Below are 13,221 nucleotides of genomic sequence, written 5' to 3'. Positions count from 1 at the left end.
CTTTCTTAGAGTAACTTAACCTTAAGCTGACTAAATCAGTCCCTGAAACAAATGCAACAATCACAGAAACCTAAAATATGGGGCACTTGGCTTAGCAAAATTTAGGGCTTAGCACTGAGGAAGTGGATCTGGTGTTTGGGGTACAGAAGCAGTTGGCCTTTTCCAGCTTGTGAGGCTCAAATTTCTGGATTCTCTATCCTCTTCCTTCTCTGCTTGCAAACTGGCATATTTTTGCCTTAGCTCATCCTTCTCTTATAACACCTTGCTAAGAGCAGCATGAGCAGCCAACACATATTCCTTGCTGCTCTTACAATGAATTATAAGAAACAGCATGAGAAAAAACTACAACTGAAACATTTCCCTAAAGCTTCCTCAAAGAAAGAAATGCAGCCCTTTGACAAAGATCGGATTAAGCATGTTGCCTTCCAACCTAAACCTATGGTTGAGATAGCCTCACAGAATAAGTGGAAAGCTGTTTCTTCTCTTTTGTTTTCTGAAAGAGTTTATAAAGAATTAATATTATTTCTTTAATATTTGATAGATTTCACCAGTGAATTCATCTGAGCCTGAGCTTTTCTTTATAGGAAATTTTTAAATAATTAATTCAATCTCTTTCCCTATTCTATTCAGGTTTTTCTACCTTTTTTTAGTTAATTTTTATCATTTGTATCTTTTTAGGAATGTTTCCATTTCATAAAAGTTATCTAATTCATTCGTATAAAGTCATTTATGATGTTCCTTTATTTAATTTCTTTAATTTCTGCAGTATCAGAATTGATGTGCCCTCTTTTATTCCTAATTCTGATAATTTATGTCTTCTCTTTATTTTCTTGGTCAGTATACCTGTAAACACTGCTTTAGTTTCTTCCAGTAATTTTGGTATATTGTGTTTTTGTTTTCATTCCATTCATATTTTCTAATTTACCTTGTGATTTCTACTTTGACTTCTGGGTTATTATGAAATGCGCTTAACTTTCAAATATTTCAGGATTTCAAAGATTTCTTTCTTTGTTAATTTTAAATTGAATTCTTTTGTGGTTAGAGAGCATAACTTTGGGTGAAAAGATATATTTTTATAGTCTTTTACATTAGTGCACAAATTTACCATTTATAGTGCTCATCACTTCTTTCTATGGATTTTAGTTACTTTCCTTGAGCCTGGTGTTTTTGTTTTGTTTTGTTTTGTTTTTGGTAAGGCAAGTGTACTGGCAATGATTTCTCTCATTATTCATTTATCTGGAAATGATTTTATTTGATCTGATTTGATTTGATTTGGTTTTTCCCTGCATCTGACTAGTTGATTTTCTTTTTTGACAGAGTAGGGAATAGGTATCTGAGAAAGTACAGATTTGAACTCAGTGTACTGTCCATTTGGGGACTGTGGCCTCTCACAGTCCTCCTTCCATGACTGAAACATTCTTAGTTTGTTATTATTTTAGGGTCAGGCAGAGATTTTGACAAGTCTAACTTTGTTCTTGGACATCTGAGGTAATGTGGACTCTTATGAGAGCCTGTGAAACCAGACCACTTGTAAGAATTTGATGTTGCCTGCAATAGGAATTGTCCTTAACATAGGCAATAAAAGGACATTTATGGTGATATATTTATTTGCTCACAGAATCAAAGTAAGAGTTAAGTATCTAGACTTCTAGAAGTACAGGAATTCACCTTTAGAGATACTAGAAATCAGATATCTTGGGCCATCTCTTAATATCCTTAGGATATCAATGGTCATACCATTGGATAACTCAGTTACAACCACCTTTGGCCTTTGCACCCCAAACCTAATGATTATACTTCCCAGGAAAGATTGGCTAACGGGTAACGTGACCACCTTTGTGGTAAGAACCCTGTGATTGACAGTTCCACTAACCATATGAAGTAAATAATTTCGATAAATAAAAATTTTGCTATTACCAAAAGAGGGAGAAGGGACACTGGACAGACAACCAAGCTAGCTATCCTCTAACCTTACCATGTCAGGCTCTTCCTCATACCACAGGTGACCTGACCAAAAAGTTTGTTATTTTTGCCTGCCCAGATTTTATTTCCTTTTATGGTAGTAGTACACTATTATTCCTTAGATATCCCTTTCTATATCCATATTGTGTGACTGGAGATCCAGGCATGTGTATGTGACCCCAGCCAGGACAATTCAAAATGAGAAGTTTCAATTCTGTTTTTCTTGGAACTGTTGTGAGAAAGGTATTCTTTTTCTTCTGGAGATTTACCTTCATTTATGAGGAATAGTTCTGTCAAATAGAATTATTGTCTTATTTTTTCTTTCAGCACTTGGAATGTGTCATTCTACTGCCTTCTGATTTCCATTGTTTTTTTTTTTTTTTAAGATTTTTTATTTATTCATTTGAGAGAGAATGAGATAGAGAGAGAGCATGAGAGGGGGGAGGGTCAGAGGGAGAAGCAGACTCCCTGCCGAGCAGGGAGCCTGATGTGGGACTCGATCCCGGGACTCCAGGATCATGACCTGAGCCGAAGGCAGTCGCTTAACCAATTGAGCCACCCAGGCGCCCCTGATTTCCATTGTTTTTTGATGAAAAGTCAACTATTAATTTTATTGATGCTACTTTATATATGAGTTGTTTTCTTCATGTTGATTTCAAGATTCTCTTAACCTTTCAACATTTTTTTTTAAAGATTTTATTTATTTATTTGACAGAGAGATAGAGAGAGAGAACAAGTAGGCAGAGAGGCAGGCAGAGGGAGAGGGAGAAGCAGGCTCCCCGCCGAGCAGGGAGCCCGATGCGGGGCTCGATCCCAGGACCGTGGGATCATGACCTGAGCCGAAGACAGCTGCTTAACCAACTGAGCCACCCAGGCACCCCACCTTTCAACATTTTAACTATGAAATATCTACTTATGGAAATTTTTGTATTTATCTTACTTGGAGTTTATTGGACTTTTTGGATCTATAGATTTTTTTTCTTCAAATTCAGGAATTTTTAGCCATTATTTCTTCTAATATTTTTCTGCCCTTTTGTCCTCTTACTTTTTTGGGGGGGTACTCCCATTACATGTGTGCTGGTACAGTTGATGTTGTTCCACAGGTCTCTGAGGCACCATTAATTTTTATTCAATCCTTACTCTTTTTGTTCTCCAGATTGTATAATTTATAATTGCTCTATCATCGCTTCTCTGATTCTTTCTTCTGCCATCTCAAACATGCTGGTAAACCTAGTCTATAGTGAATTTTACTTTATTTATTATAATTTTCAACTCCAGATTTTCTATTTGTTTCTTCATCTTTTAATAATTTCTACATCCTTATTGAAAATCTCTATCTGTTGATTCTTTGTTATCATACTTTAATTCTTTGTACATGGTTTCCTTTAGTTCTTTGAACTTATTTGTAGTAGCTGCTTTAAAATCTTTGCTATATAACAACATCTGGAGCATCTGAAGACACTCAGACACAGTTTCTATTGACCTTTTTTTCTAAATATGGATCTCACTTTCCTGTTTCTTCACATATCCCATAATTTTTTGTTGGGAACTGGACATTTTAGATAGTATACTGTAGCATTTTGAATGCTTAATCTCTCCCTTCCCCCACACCTCAGTCCCACAAAGTTGTTGTGCTGGGTTTCTGTTTGTTCATTTGTTTAGTTACTTGCCTGGGCTTATTCTGTGAAATCTCCCCTGTGGAGTGTTACCACTCCACACTTGGCTTTCTAGGAGCTGCCTTTCATCTACATAGTTTAGTAGTTTGCCATTGATTGACAAAGATTGTGTTCAAATACCTTGAGCCAATAAAGCTCTGTGATCTACAGATAGATCTATATGTAGGCAGGAGAGCACATTCAGGACATTTTCTTGTCTGGCTCAGGTTTTACTTTCAATGGGGTCCTTTTGAGTCTCCTGTCTTCCATATGAGTGAATTCTTAGGAGTATGTGAATAGCTTGGGACCATTCCTTATCCACTGTGTGTGTGTGTGTGTGTGTGTGTATACACACACACTTCCTCAGTCAGTAATATGCTTGCCCCAACCAGGACTGCAACCTTGGGGAAGTAGAGTCAAGCTATTGGCCCTCTCCAGCTGGCCAACCTTTGGGAAGTCACTTCCATCAGCAGTGCCACTTGGCATGGGTCTTATCCACCATTCCAAATCAAGTGAGCCCCTTTTGAAAGTGGCAGAGAAGCTGCCAATCCTCACAGCTTGCCCCACCTGGCAGAACCTCCACATAGACCAAGGCAGATATTGTCGGAGCAGCCTACACTATAGGAGCAGCAGAACTCCACACATTCCTACTGTTCTTACCTGATGTTCAGCAGTACTGCAAGCATTAAAATGCTTCTCAGACTGTTTATGGCTTTGTTTGATTTCCAGAGTGCTGAAATGGTTATTTTTGTGAATTTGCCCCGTGTATAATTACTCTTTGGAAGAATGTTTGCCGAGCACATCACTATGCAATAGCCAGAAACTCTGCTCTCTGCTTCTATCTAGACCTTCTTTTCTCTTCATCTCTATTTTTCTTATCCTGTTGAATTTTTATTTCCCTCTCATTATTTTCTCTTTAGTGTGGGGAACCACTGTAGAAATCAGTCCTAGTGGCTCAGTTTTATGAATTCATGGGGGCTAGTCAGCTTCAGCCCTTATTTTGGACCCCTTGTACTCAACCACTATTGGATTGCATATCTGCTTCTCTCAAGTTGACTCAGTGCTTTCCATTGAATACCTACTGTTTACTTTGGTTATCAGGGCCATCTGATGGTTTATTTTTTCCTCCATCTTTACTTTCACAGATGCCAAATTCTTACATGTCTTAAGGTCTGTCCTTGCTTGTTCAGTATTTGGGTTTTCTGGAAATACTTTGTCTCCCAGTTTTCTTATAAATGTCCATAGGATTTTTTTTTTAATTTAGTTGCTCTTTCTGTTTTTATGTGAGGATTCAGAAATATTCACACTATGCCATCAGTTCCACTTTGCTGTCAATGTCCTAGAATACTGGGTCTTTTATGTTTTTAAGTTTTCTAGTTCTTTTTTCCTAAAAAGTATTTAATGTTTCTTGTTATTTTTTTCCTTGTTAGTTTTATTCCTAGATAAATTATAGTTTATATTGCAATTAAAGCAGAAAAACTATTTTTCTCATTACATTTTTTGATAGGAACTGTATTGACTTCTGCAGGTTGCTCTTGCATCTGGATTCCTTACTGACCTCTTTTTAGTTTATAATTTTTAAAAGTTTATTTTGGCTATTCTAGGAAGACTACTATCTATTTATGTAAATAATGATATTTTTCTTCCACCTTTTCTAATTTAAACTTCATGAATATCCTTCCATCAGTGCTTATAGAGCTAATTCTTTTTTTTGTTTACTATTTGCATACTATTTACTTACCTCATTCTACCATAATTTATTTAAACAGTTTCTTTTTTGACATTTAGATAATTTCCAATTTTTTTCTGTTATAAACAATAAATCCTTTGGGATTTATATAAATATTTCCATAGCTTAAATTCTTTAAAATAGAAATACTGGGGCAAGTTACATATCCACTTAAAATTGTCCTCCAAATTATTATTAGTAATTATAATACATTTTAATTGACTTTCTTTCATTACCCAATCTGTTCTGTCACAAAATCTTAACTATAACTTTACAATTTCAAGAATCTGATCACTTCTCACAGTTGTCACTGATTTAACCTGTTCCAAGATGTCATCAGCTGGAGGTGGGAGGAGGGCATGGATTATTGCAACAACATAACCAATCTCTGCGTTTCCATTCTTGTTGAAGAATTGATTCTTGGTGTATTAATACATTCAACTTAGCCAATGTGAGTATATGAAAATGTAAGTCAGATAATGTCAGTATTCTGCTCAAAATCCTCCCCTGGTTTTAATCTATACAGAATAAAAGTCAAAATGTTTACAGTGACTCATAAGGCCTTTTATGCTGTGCTCCTTTTTATCTCTTACCTTATCACTTAATACTATTCCCCAGCAGATCTATTTCAAAAGTACCCCTTCCTTCCTGTTAAGTACTAATATTCTCCTTATTTTGTGTCAAGAAATATCTTTTCTAAAAAAAAAAAAAAGAAAGAAATATCTTTTCTTTTAAAACATATTGTTTCTTGTTTATTTTGTTTGTTGGTCCTTTTATTTCGAGAGCAACAAACACCTGTTTTTCACACCTCTACCCTAGATAATCACCTAATTTCCAGTTATATCATATGATTATAATCATTTTACATGGGCTGTAGGGCACTTTTGCCCTACCAGGCCGCCTTGCAAAGGAAGGAATCAGCAAAGAAACAGCAGCAAAAGCAGCAGATACACAAGGAGCACGTTGAGGAGGAAGAGGTGGGGGTGGGGTGGGGAGGAGGACATTCTTTTTTTTTTTTTTAAGATTTTATTTATTTATCTGAGAGAGAGAGAATGAGAGAGAACACATGAGAGGGGGGAGGGTCAGAGGGAGAAGCAGACTCCCCGCCGAGCAGGGAGCCCGATGCGGGACTCGATCCAGGGACTCCAGGATCATGACCTGAGCCGAAGGCAGTTGCTCAACCAACTGAGCCACCCAGGCGCCCGGAGGACATCCTACTATAAACTTTTGAGTGTGTGTATATACCCTTCTGGGAGGGAGAAGCACCAAGATCTTTACTGGATATTTTAGTGGGCTCAAGGGACAGTGCGGTACAGTCAGTTGCTTAAGGCCTTAGGTCTACCACTGTGGGAGTAATCTCACCACCTTCTCCTCAGCCTCCTTCCACTCCATCTCTGCCACAGTCATGTTCCACTACTGCCACAGGACTTCTACTTATCCCAGATGCTGGTACCTACAGAGTCCTGCCACAACCTTTATATTTTGCCATTGTAGGGCAGACAAAGTTTTCCCAGCAGCGTGTTCCCTGTTAGTCTCATGGTTTTCCCTTTTCTCTCCCTAAATTAGGAGAGAAGGCCCTGGGATTTAGAGTCTGCCTTTTTTATTCTCAAAAGGCAATGCTGTTTTCTTATGGAAATGAATGGCAAGCTTCCTTGAGGTATCCTCCTTTAGTTTAGAACTCCATTTAAATATTTTCAGCATTTGTAGCATTTGGCATACTTTCCTTAGCTTTAAACACTAACTCAACTTTTCCTTATTTTTACATTTTTCTTGGCCAATTTAGTTGGGATTGGGAAGAAGGGAGGCAGATACTGTTTCTAATCTGAATTTTTGTCCTTTCCCCTTTTCTTTATAATATTCAATATATTATACTGGTGCTCAATACATAAGTTTCTATTATCATCCAGTGGAGGTGCAAATGAGCACTAAAAGTACCTAAAGATGGCCATTTAAACATTCTAATGTGTCTAATGAGGAAAACATAGCCCTAAATATATAATATTTTATGTTCTTATCACTTATTCACAAGATGAATGAGTGATTGGTCTGTGAAAAAATTGTGTCAGAGGAATGGAGAATATTCAAGAATTGCATTTATGAAGTTGATATTCCTTGACATCATTTCTGGAGCATAACTGAGTAATAGACTTTCCCTAAGTCTCCCTCAGATTCACAGTCAAATATCTAACTCAGAGATCCACAACTTCCTTCTCAAAGTGGATGATTCAGTGAGCAGTTGTACGTAAAAGCTAGTTGGAGTCAGAATTCTAGGGAATAGCCTTGGTATGATATATTATGAAGAGATCCTATCTTAGATAAGTAGATCTTCTGAGTAAGATCTTACTACAAAAAAATTCCAATAATTTAATATAAGATGTCAGATAACCAGAGCAGTGTACATTTTATCACGGGCGAGCGATGCACTTTATCAGTAATCTTCAAATTGGGCTAGGTTACCTCTTAAGGATGTGAAAACTTTCTAGAGGATATAAGAATATGGATCACTTTAAAAGAATCAATTTCCAGATTCTCCACTTCCAACTCTTTCCAAAAATTCATTTGATTGAGAACTCACCTGAGTTCTTTTTTTTAAAGAGCATTTTTTTATGTTATGTTAATCACCATCCATTACATCATTAGTTTTTGATGTAGTGTTCAATGATTCATTGTTTGCGCACCCAGTGCTCCATGCAGTACGTGCCCTAACAGTTTTTCCCTCACTTTATGCTATAAAGGCATACACATACACACACTGAGCTTCAAACAAAGGAGAGGCCTTATCATTCATGAGCAAGACTTTCATAGCAAGAATGTATTCCCTAAGAAACGTGCCCAGGATTCTCCTAAGACAAATCTTAAACCCAGCAGTTTCTGAAATAACATTCACTAAGTGGCTTCTATACTTTCATGTCTTATTTATGTAGTTCATTGACAGATATCCCAAAAATTGACAGATAATTTGAAATTAAAACTAAATGGCACCTGCTCACACTGGCAGCCAAATCGGGGGTGGGGGGGGGTTGGGCGGGGAGAAGAAAAAAGGAGAGGCCTTAGTTAATGATTAATCAAGTTACTACAACCCATTGGGAATTTCTCTGTCTTCTCTATTTATGTTATGGGTGAAAAGTAGGTTAGGAATGTAGTATTTTGGCGCATGTTGGGATGTTCTGAATGCAGTATATATAGTAGAATGGGGTGGGTAGTGGGATTGATGATGATTTTCATTTAAGGACTGTGCCTTTTCCATGCTGCTAGCTTTTATCCATGAATATGTGCACATAAGGGGAGCACTTTAGAAGCAAAGTAAAGAAAGCATTAATAAGAACTATTGAATGCTAAAAACAGCCCTTTATACATTGAAGCTTTAAAAAATTATTTTTAGCTATACTTATCCCTAGGACATGCCATTAGCTGGGAAGAAAAGCTTCTTTGAAAAGCCAAAGAGGTAAAGTTTACTGGTGTTTTTTAAAATGTAACTGAAATTTTTTTTGGTGCTACCAAATTTTTCAAGACATATTAGGTAAAACTCACTGATAAGACTTTCACCTTTCTTTCAGATTTGGTGATATTAAACAAAGTATTTAAAATCCATTTTATTAAGTATATCTGATGAATCATTTATTCCAATTATAATCAATTCTCACTTAACTTCATCTTAGACATTTTTTTTAAAATTTTATTTTTTTAACTTAGAAATTTTTTAAAGTAGTTTTCTACGTCCTTTAAAAAAATAAAAGGACAGCCCCTATACCAGTTACTTTACAGCAGTGTACACATTTTGTTTTCATTAAATGAAGAGGAAAACGTTCATGATTCATCCCATTAAGGTATTCAGTAAAGTTTTACTTGTTTTTTTTTTTTAAAGATTTTATTTATTTGAGAGAGAGAGAATGAGAAACAGAGAACATGAGAGGGGGGAGGGTCAGAGGGAGAAGCAGACTCCCCGCCGAGCAGGGAGTCCGATGTGGGACTCGATCCTGGGATTCCAGGATCATGACCTGAGCCGAAGGCAGTCGCTTAACCAACTGAGCCACCCAGGCGCCCAAAGTTTTACTTGTTTAACAAATATCAGTGTTTAAAATATAGTTCTATTATTTGATCAGTTGTAGACTAATAATGATTCCAATGGTAACCTAATCCAAAAGAGAATATTTAATATTTAGAGTCATACTATCATCAGAAATAAAAAATAAAATATAAAATCCTAGTTAATATACTGGGTTTTGTTGTAGATTCTTTCAACAAGTATTTATTGAGCTCCTCCTTTGGGCCAGATACTTTATTAGTTTCTTGAGATATGTCAGTGAATCAAAGAGATTACACACATATATCCCTACAACTGATCTCTTGGAACTTATATTCTGGGGTGTAAGTAAGCAAATTATACACTACGTTAGAAGGTGATAAGTGCTTTGGGAAAATTAATAAGTCAGGCAGGAAAGTAGAGGTTAGGAAGTAGGGGTTTATAATAGGAATTGTGTGAGGAAATTGTAATTTTAAAAAGGGAAATGGGGGTACACTGTGTTGAAAAGATGATATTTGAGCAAAATTCAAAGAAGGTAGAAGTTTGCCATGTAGATACCTGGGGTTCCAGGCAGAGAATTGCAGTGCAAAGACCCTAAGATGCTTAGTATTTTGAGGAATGGTTAGGAGGCACTGCAGATAGAGCAAATTGAGGAAACATAGTAAGAATAGTCAGAGAAATATAGGGGTGGGGAAAGGCCAGATCATGCAGGGCCTTGTAGAACCTTTTAAAAGCACTTTGTGTTTTACTTTTAGTGAAATGGAGAGCCATTGGAGGATAATGAGCAGAGGTATAGCTTTATCATTCTTGACTTCTGTGTAGAGAATAGACTATAGGAGGTAAGAACTAATATACACTGAGTTGTTAGGAGCTCTTAGGATATGGTAGTGGCTCAAACTGGAGTGAAATAAGAGGAAATGTTGAGAAATTGTTGGATTTAGGATGTATTTTTTAAGGATATGTGGGAAAGAGAGGAGTCAGTCCAAGGTTTTGGTTCTGAGCAACAAGAAAAATGGAGTTGCCATCAAATGAGATGGGAAAGACTGCAGTGGAGCAGTTTTGGAGGGGAAGATCAGGGATTTAATTTATGATGACATTGAGATGTTTATAAATGTCCAAAGAGAGATATCAAGTAGACAGATAATCAGGTCTGGAATTTGGAAGAGAAGTGTAGGCTGGAGATTTTAATTTGGAAGCTCTTGTCAAAGAGATATTTAAAGCTATTAGACTGGAAGAGAGTATGCACAAAATAAGTAGGCAGGGAAGACAAACAGATCAAGGACTGAGTCCTGGGATATACCAACATTAAGAGGTTGGGAAGAAGAGAAAAACTCAGCAAAGGGACCTAAGAAGTAGTGACCAGTAAGGTCTTAGGATAACCAAGAGAAGAAATTAAGTGAGTAAACTGTTTCAAGGAGGAGAGAGTAACAAGTTTTTGTTGCAAAACGGAGTGAAGAATAGAGATGGCAGCTGGTGGGGAAGTCAGGCCAAAGAAACACTCCTCTGAAAGACGGGAGAAATAACATCATGTATGTATGTTGGTAGGAGTGATCAAGTAAGGAAAAATGACAAATTGATAATTTAGGAAAAACAAGGAAGTATTTTTGGATCTATATTCTTGAGTAAGTGAGATAGGATAGGATGCAGTATACAAGTAGTGAATTTTGCTTTATATCAGAGTATGAATAATTCATCTATGGTAACAGGCAGGAAAGGAGAAAATGTGGTACAGATAATAGTTGTGGAATTTCTTCTCTAATTGCTTAAATTTTCTTAAAGAAGTAGGAAGTAAGGTCATCTACTTTGAATAACAGTGAAGGGAGTTACTATGATTTAAGAAGAGATGATATATGAAAATCATTTAGGAAAGCAAAAAGGGAGTGGGTTAAGGATGTATACATGGTTGCTGAGCAATATTAATAGTAAGATTAGTCATGAATTTGAACTTTTTCAATATTTAGAGTCTTACGGTCATAAGAAAGAAAAATAAAATCTTAAATTTCAATTTATATACATGTTGCAGATTCATTCAACAAATATTTGAGGATTAGTCATGAATTTGAAGTCAGTGTGGTTGTCTAGAAAATATGGTGAGTGGTGGATCAGTCACCTGTTCCAGTAGTTGAGCTGCATAACAAAAAAATCACAAAACCTCAGCAGCATATGAAGATACACATTTACTTTAGCTTACGGTTCTATGATTTGTCTTAATTGATTTGGGCTTAGTGGGTCAAATTCTACATTTATAGTCAACATTGAGTCAGCTAGGGGCTTAACTGATCTGCTAGGCTCACATGTCTGGGGCCTTGGCTTGGACAACTTTCCTGACCTTGCTGTTCTGTGTTTCTTTTGCCAGCAGGCTAGCTTGGGCCTGTTCTCATAGTGAAGGCAGAGGAACCAAGAGCAGAAATGCACAAGCATCACATTTTCTGACATATCATGGGCCCGTGCAAGTCATATGGCCAAGTCCAGAGTCAGAGAGGAAGGAGACTACAAAATTATAGGAGAAAGGGTATAGACACAGGAAGGACATTATTTGGAACCATTAATCAGTCTACCACAGGTGATCAGTAAAAAACTTCTGCAAATAGATTTACATTCAGATAAACATCTGAATAAATAAATATCTGAGAAGGAAGTATAAGGAAAATTTGAGACCAAAGATAAAAAGGAAATATTTAGAGAAGAGTTTGCTCATGTATTTTTTAAATGGGGGATGATGTATATCAGACCATTATGCTATTAAGATTCCTTTGGATATGTTTTAAAAACTAAAGTTATAGTTTTATTTCTAAATGTCAGTATTTACAATATGTGTGCATTCTTTATAATTATTTCAACTCCTGATGAGCACTTTTAGACACCAACTAAAAATATGTGAAGGGATATGCAGATGTAGATTTTCAAAATTCTTTTGGGGAATTACAGAATTTTGAAGACTATTGCTTTAAATCATACCTCTGCTTGTGGACCTAAATAGATGTGGACACAACAAAGGCAGTACGGTCTTTGCTCAAGCAAATTCAGTTTTCAAATCTGATAGTGTTTTCAGATTGCTTTGAGGACAACCCATAAGTCTGTAAGATCATGTCACAGTCACTTCTTCAAATTTTATGGGCCAATTGTTACCATCTTGCACACAGCTCTCATCAAGTCATATTTTCTACATATTTTCGTCATACAAACAATAAAAAGTCTTGGCCCACTATGCAGCATGTAAATGGCACTCACTGCTTTTTAAATTACATTTCCTCACTACAGGTGCATTTGTCATTTATAGGGCTGCAGTTATTTAAGAGTATGACTGCCACTGGAACATCTAATCCAGATCTTGGGTGGGGCAGGAATGATCATCATCCTCATCTTCCAGGGAACCCTTTTCCCATGGATCATTCGTTAGCATAACCTGGATTTTGTATAATATGGCAGATGGATTTTAAGAGTGCTGAAAGAGAAGATGCTGGTCCTTTTAATACCTCAGGAACTCCTAGAACATCACTTCTGTCACATTTATTGTGACTGGGACATTTAACATGACTTTACAGAGCAAATCACAAGGCTAGTGCAGATTCAAGGTGAGAAAAAACAGATTCCACTTCTTGATGCGAGGGGATATGTATGTGCAGGGACAGAGGGAATTTGGAGACAGTTGGACATTTGGATTTGTTCTTCAATTAATTTTCTATTCAGATCCATTTTTCATTTAAATTCTGGGTTGTCTTTTTCTAGCAAGTTTTAGCAGCTCCTGCTGTATCACAGAAGTCAGTCCATTATCTGCCAGTTGCAATGGAAATATTTTGTATTAAGTTTTTTATTTTAATTCTGGTATTGTTAACATACAGTGTTATGTT

The sequence above is a fragment of the Leptonychotes weddellii genome, chromosome 3 (assembly GCF_054177405.1).
Source record: "Leptonychotes weddellii isolate Sample4059 chromosome 3, ASM5417740v2, whole genome shotgun sequence".
In the NCBI taxonomy this organism is placed as follows: Eukaryota; Metazoa; Chordata; class Mammalia; order Carnivora; family Phocidae; genus Leptonychotes; species Leptonychotes weddellii.
This window is presented reverse-complemented; position numbering follows the sequence as displayed.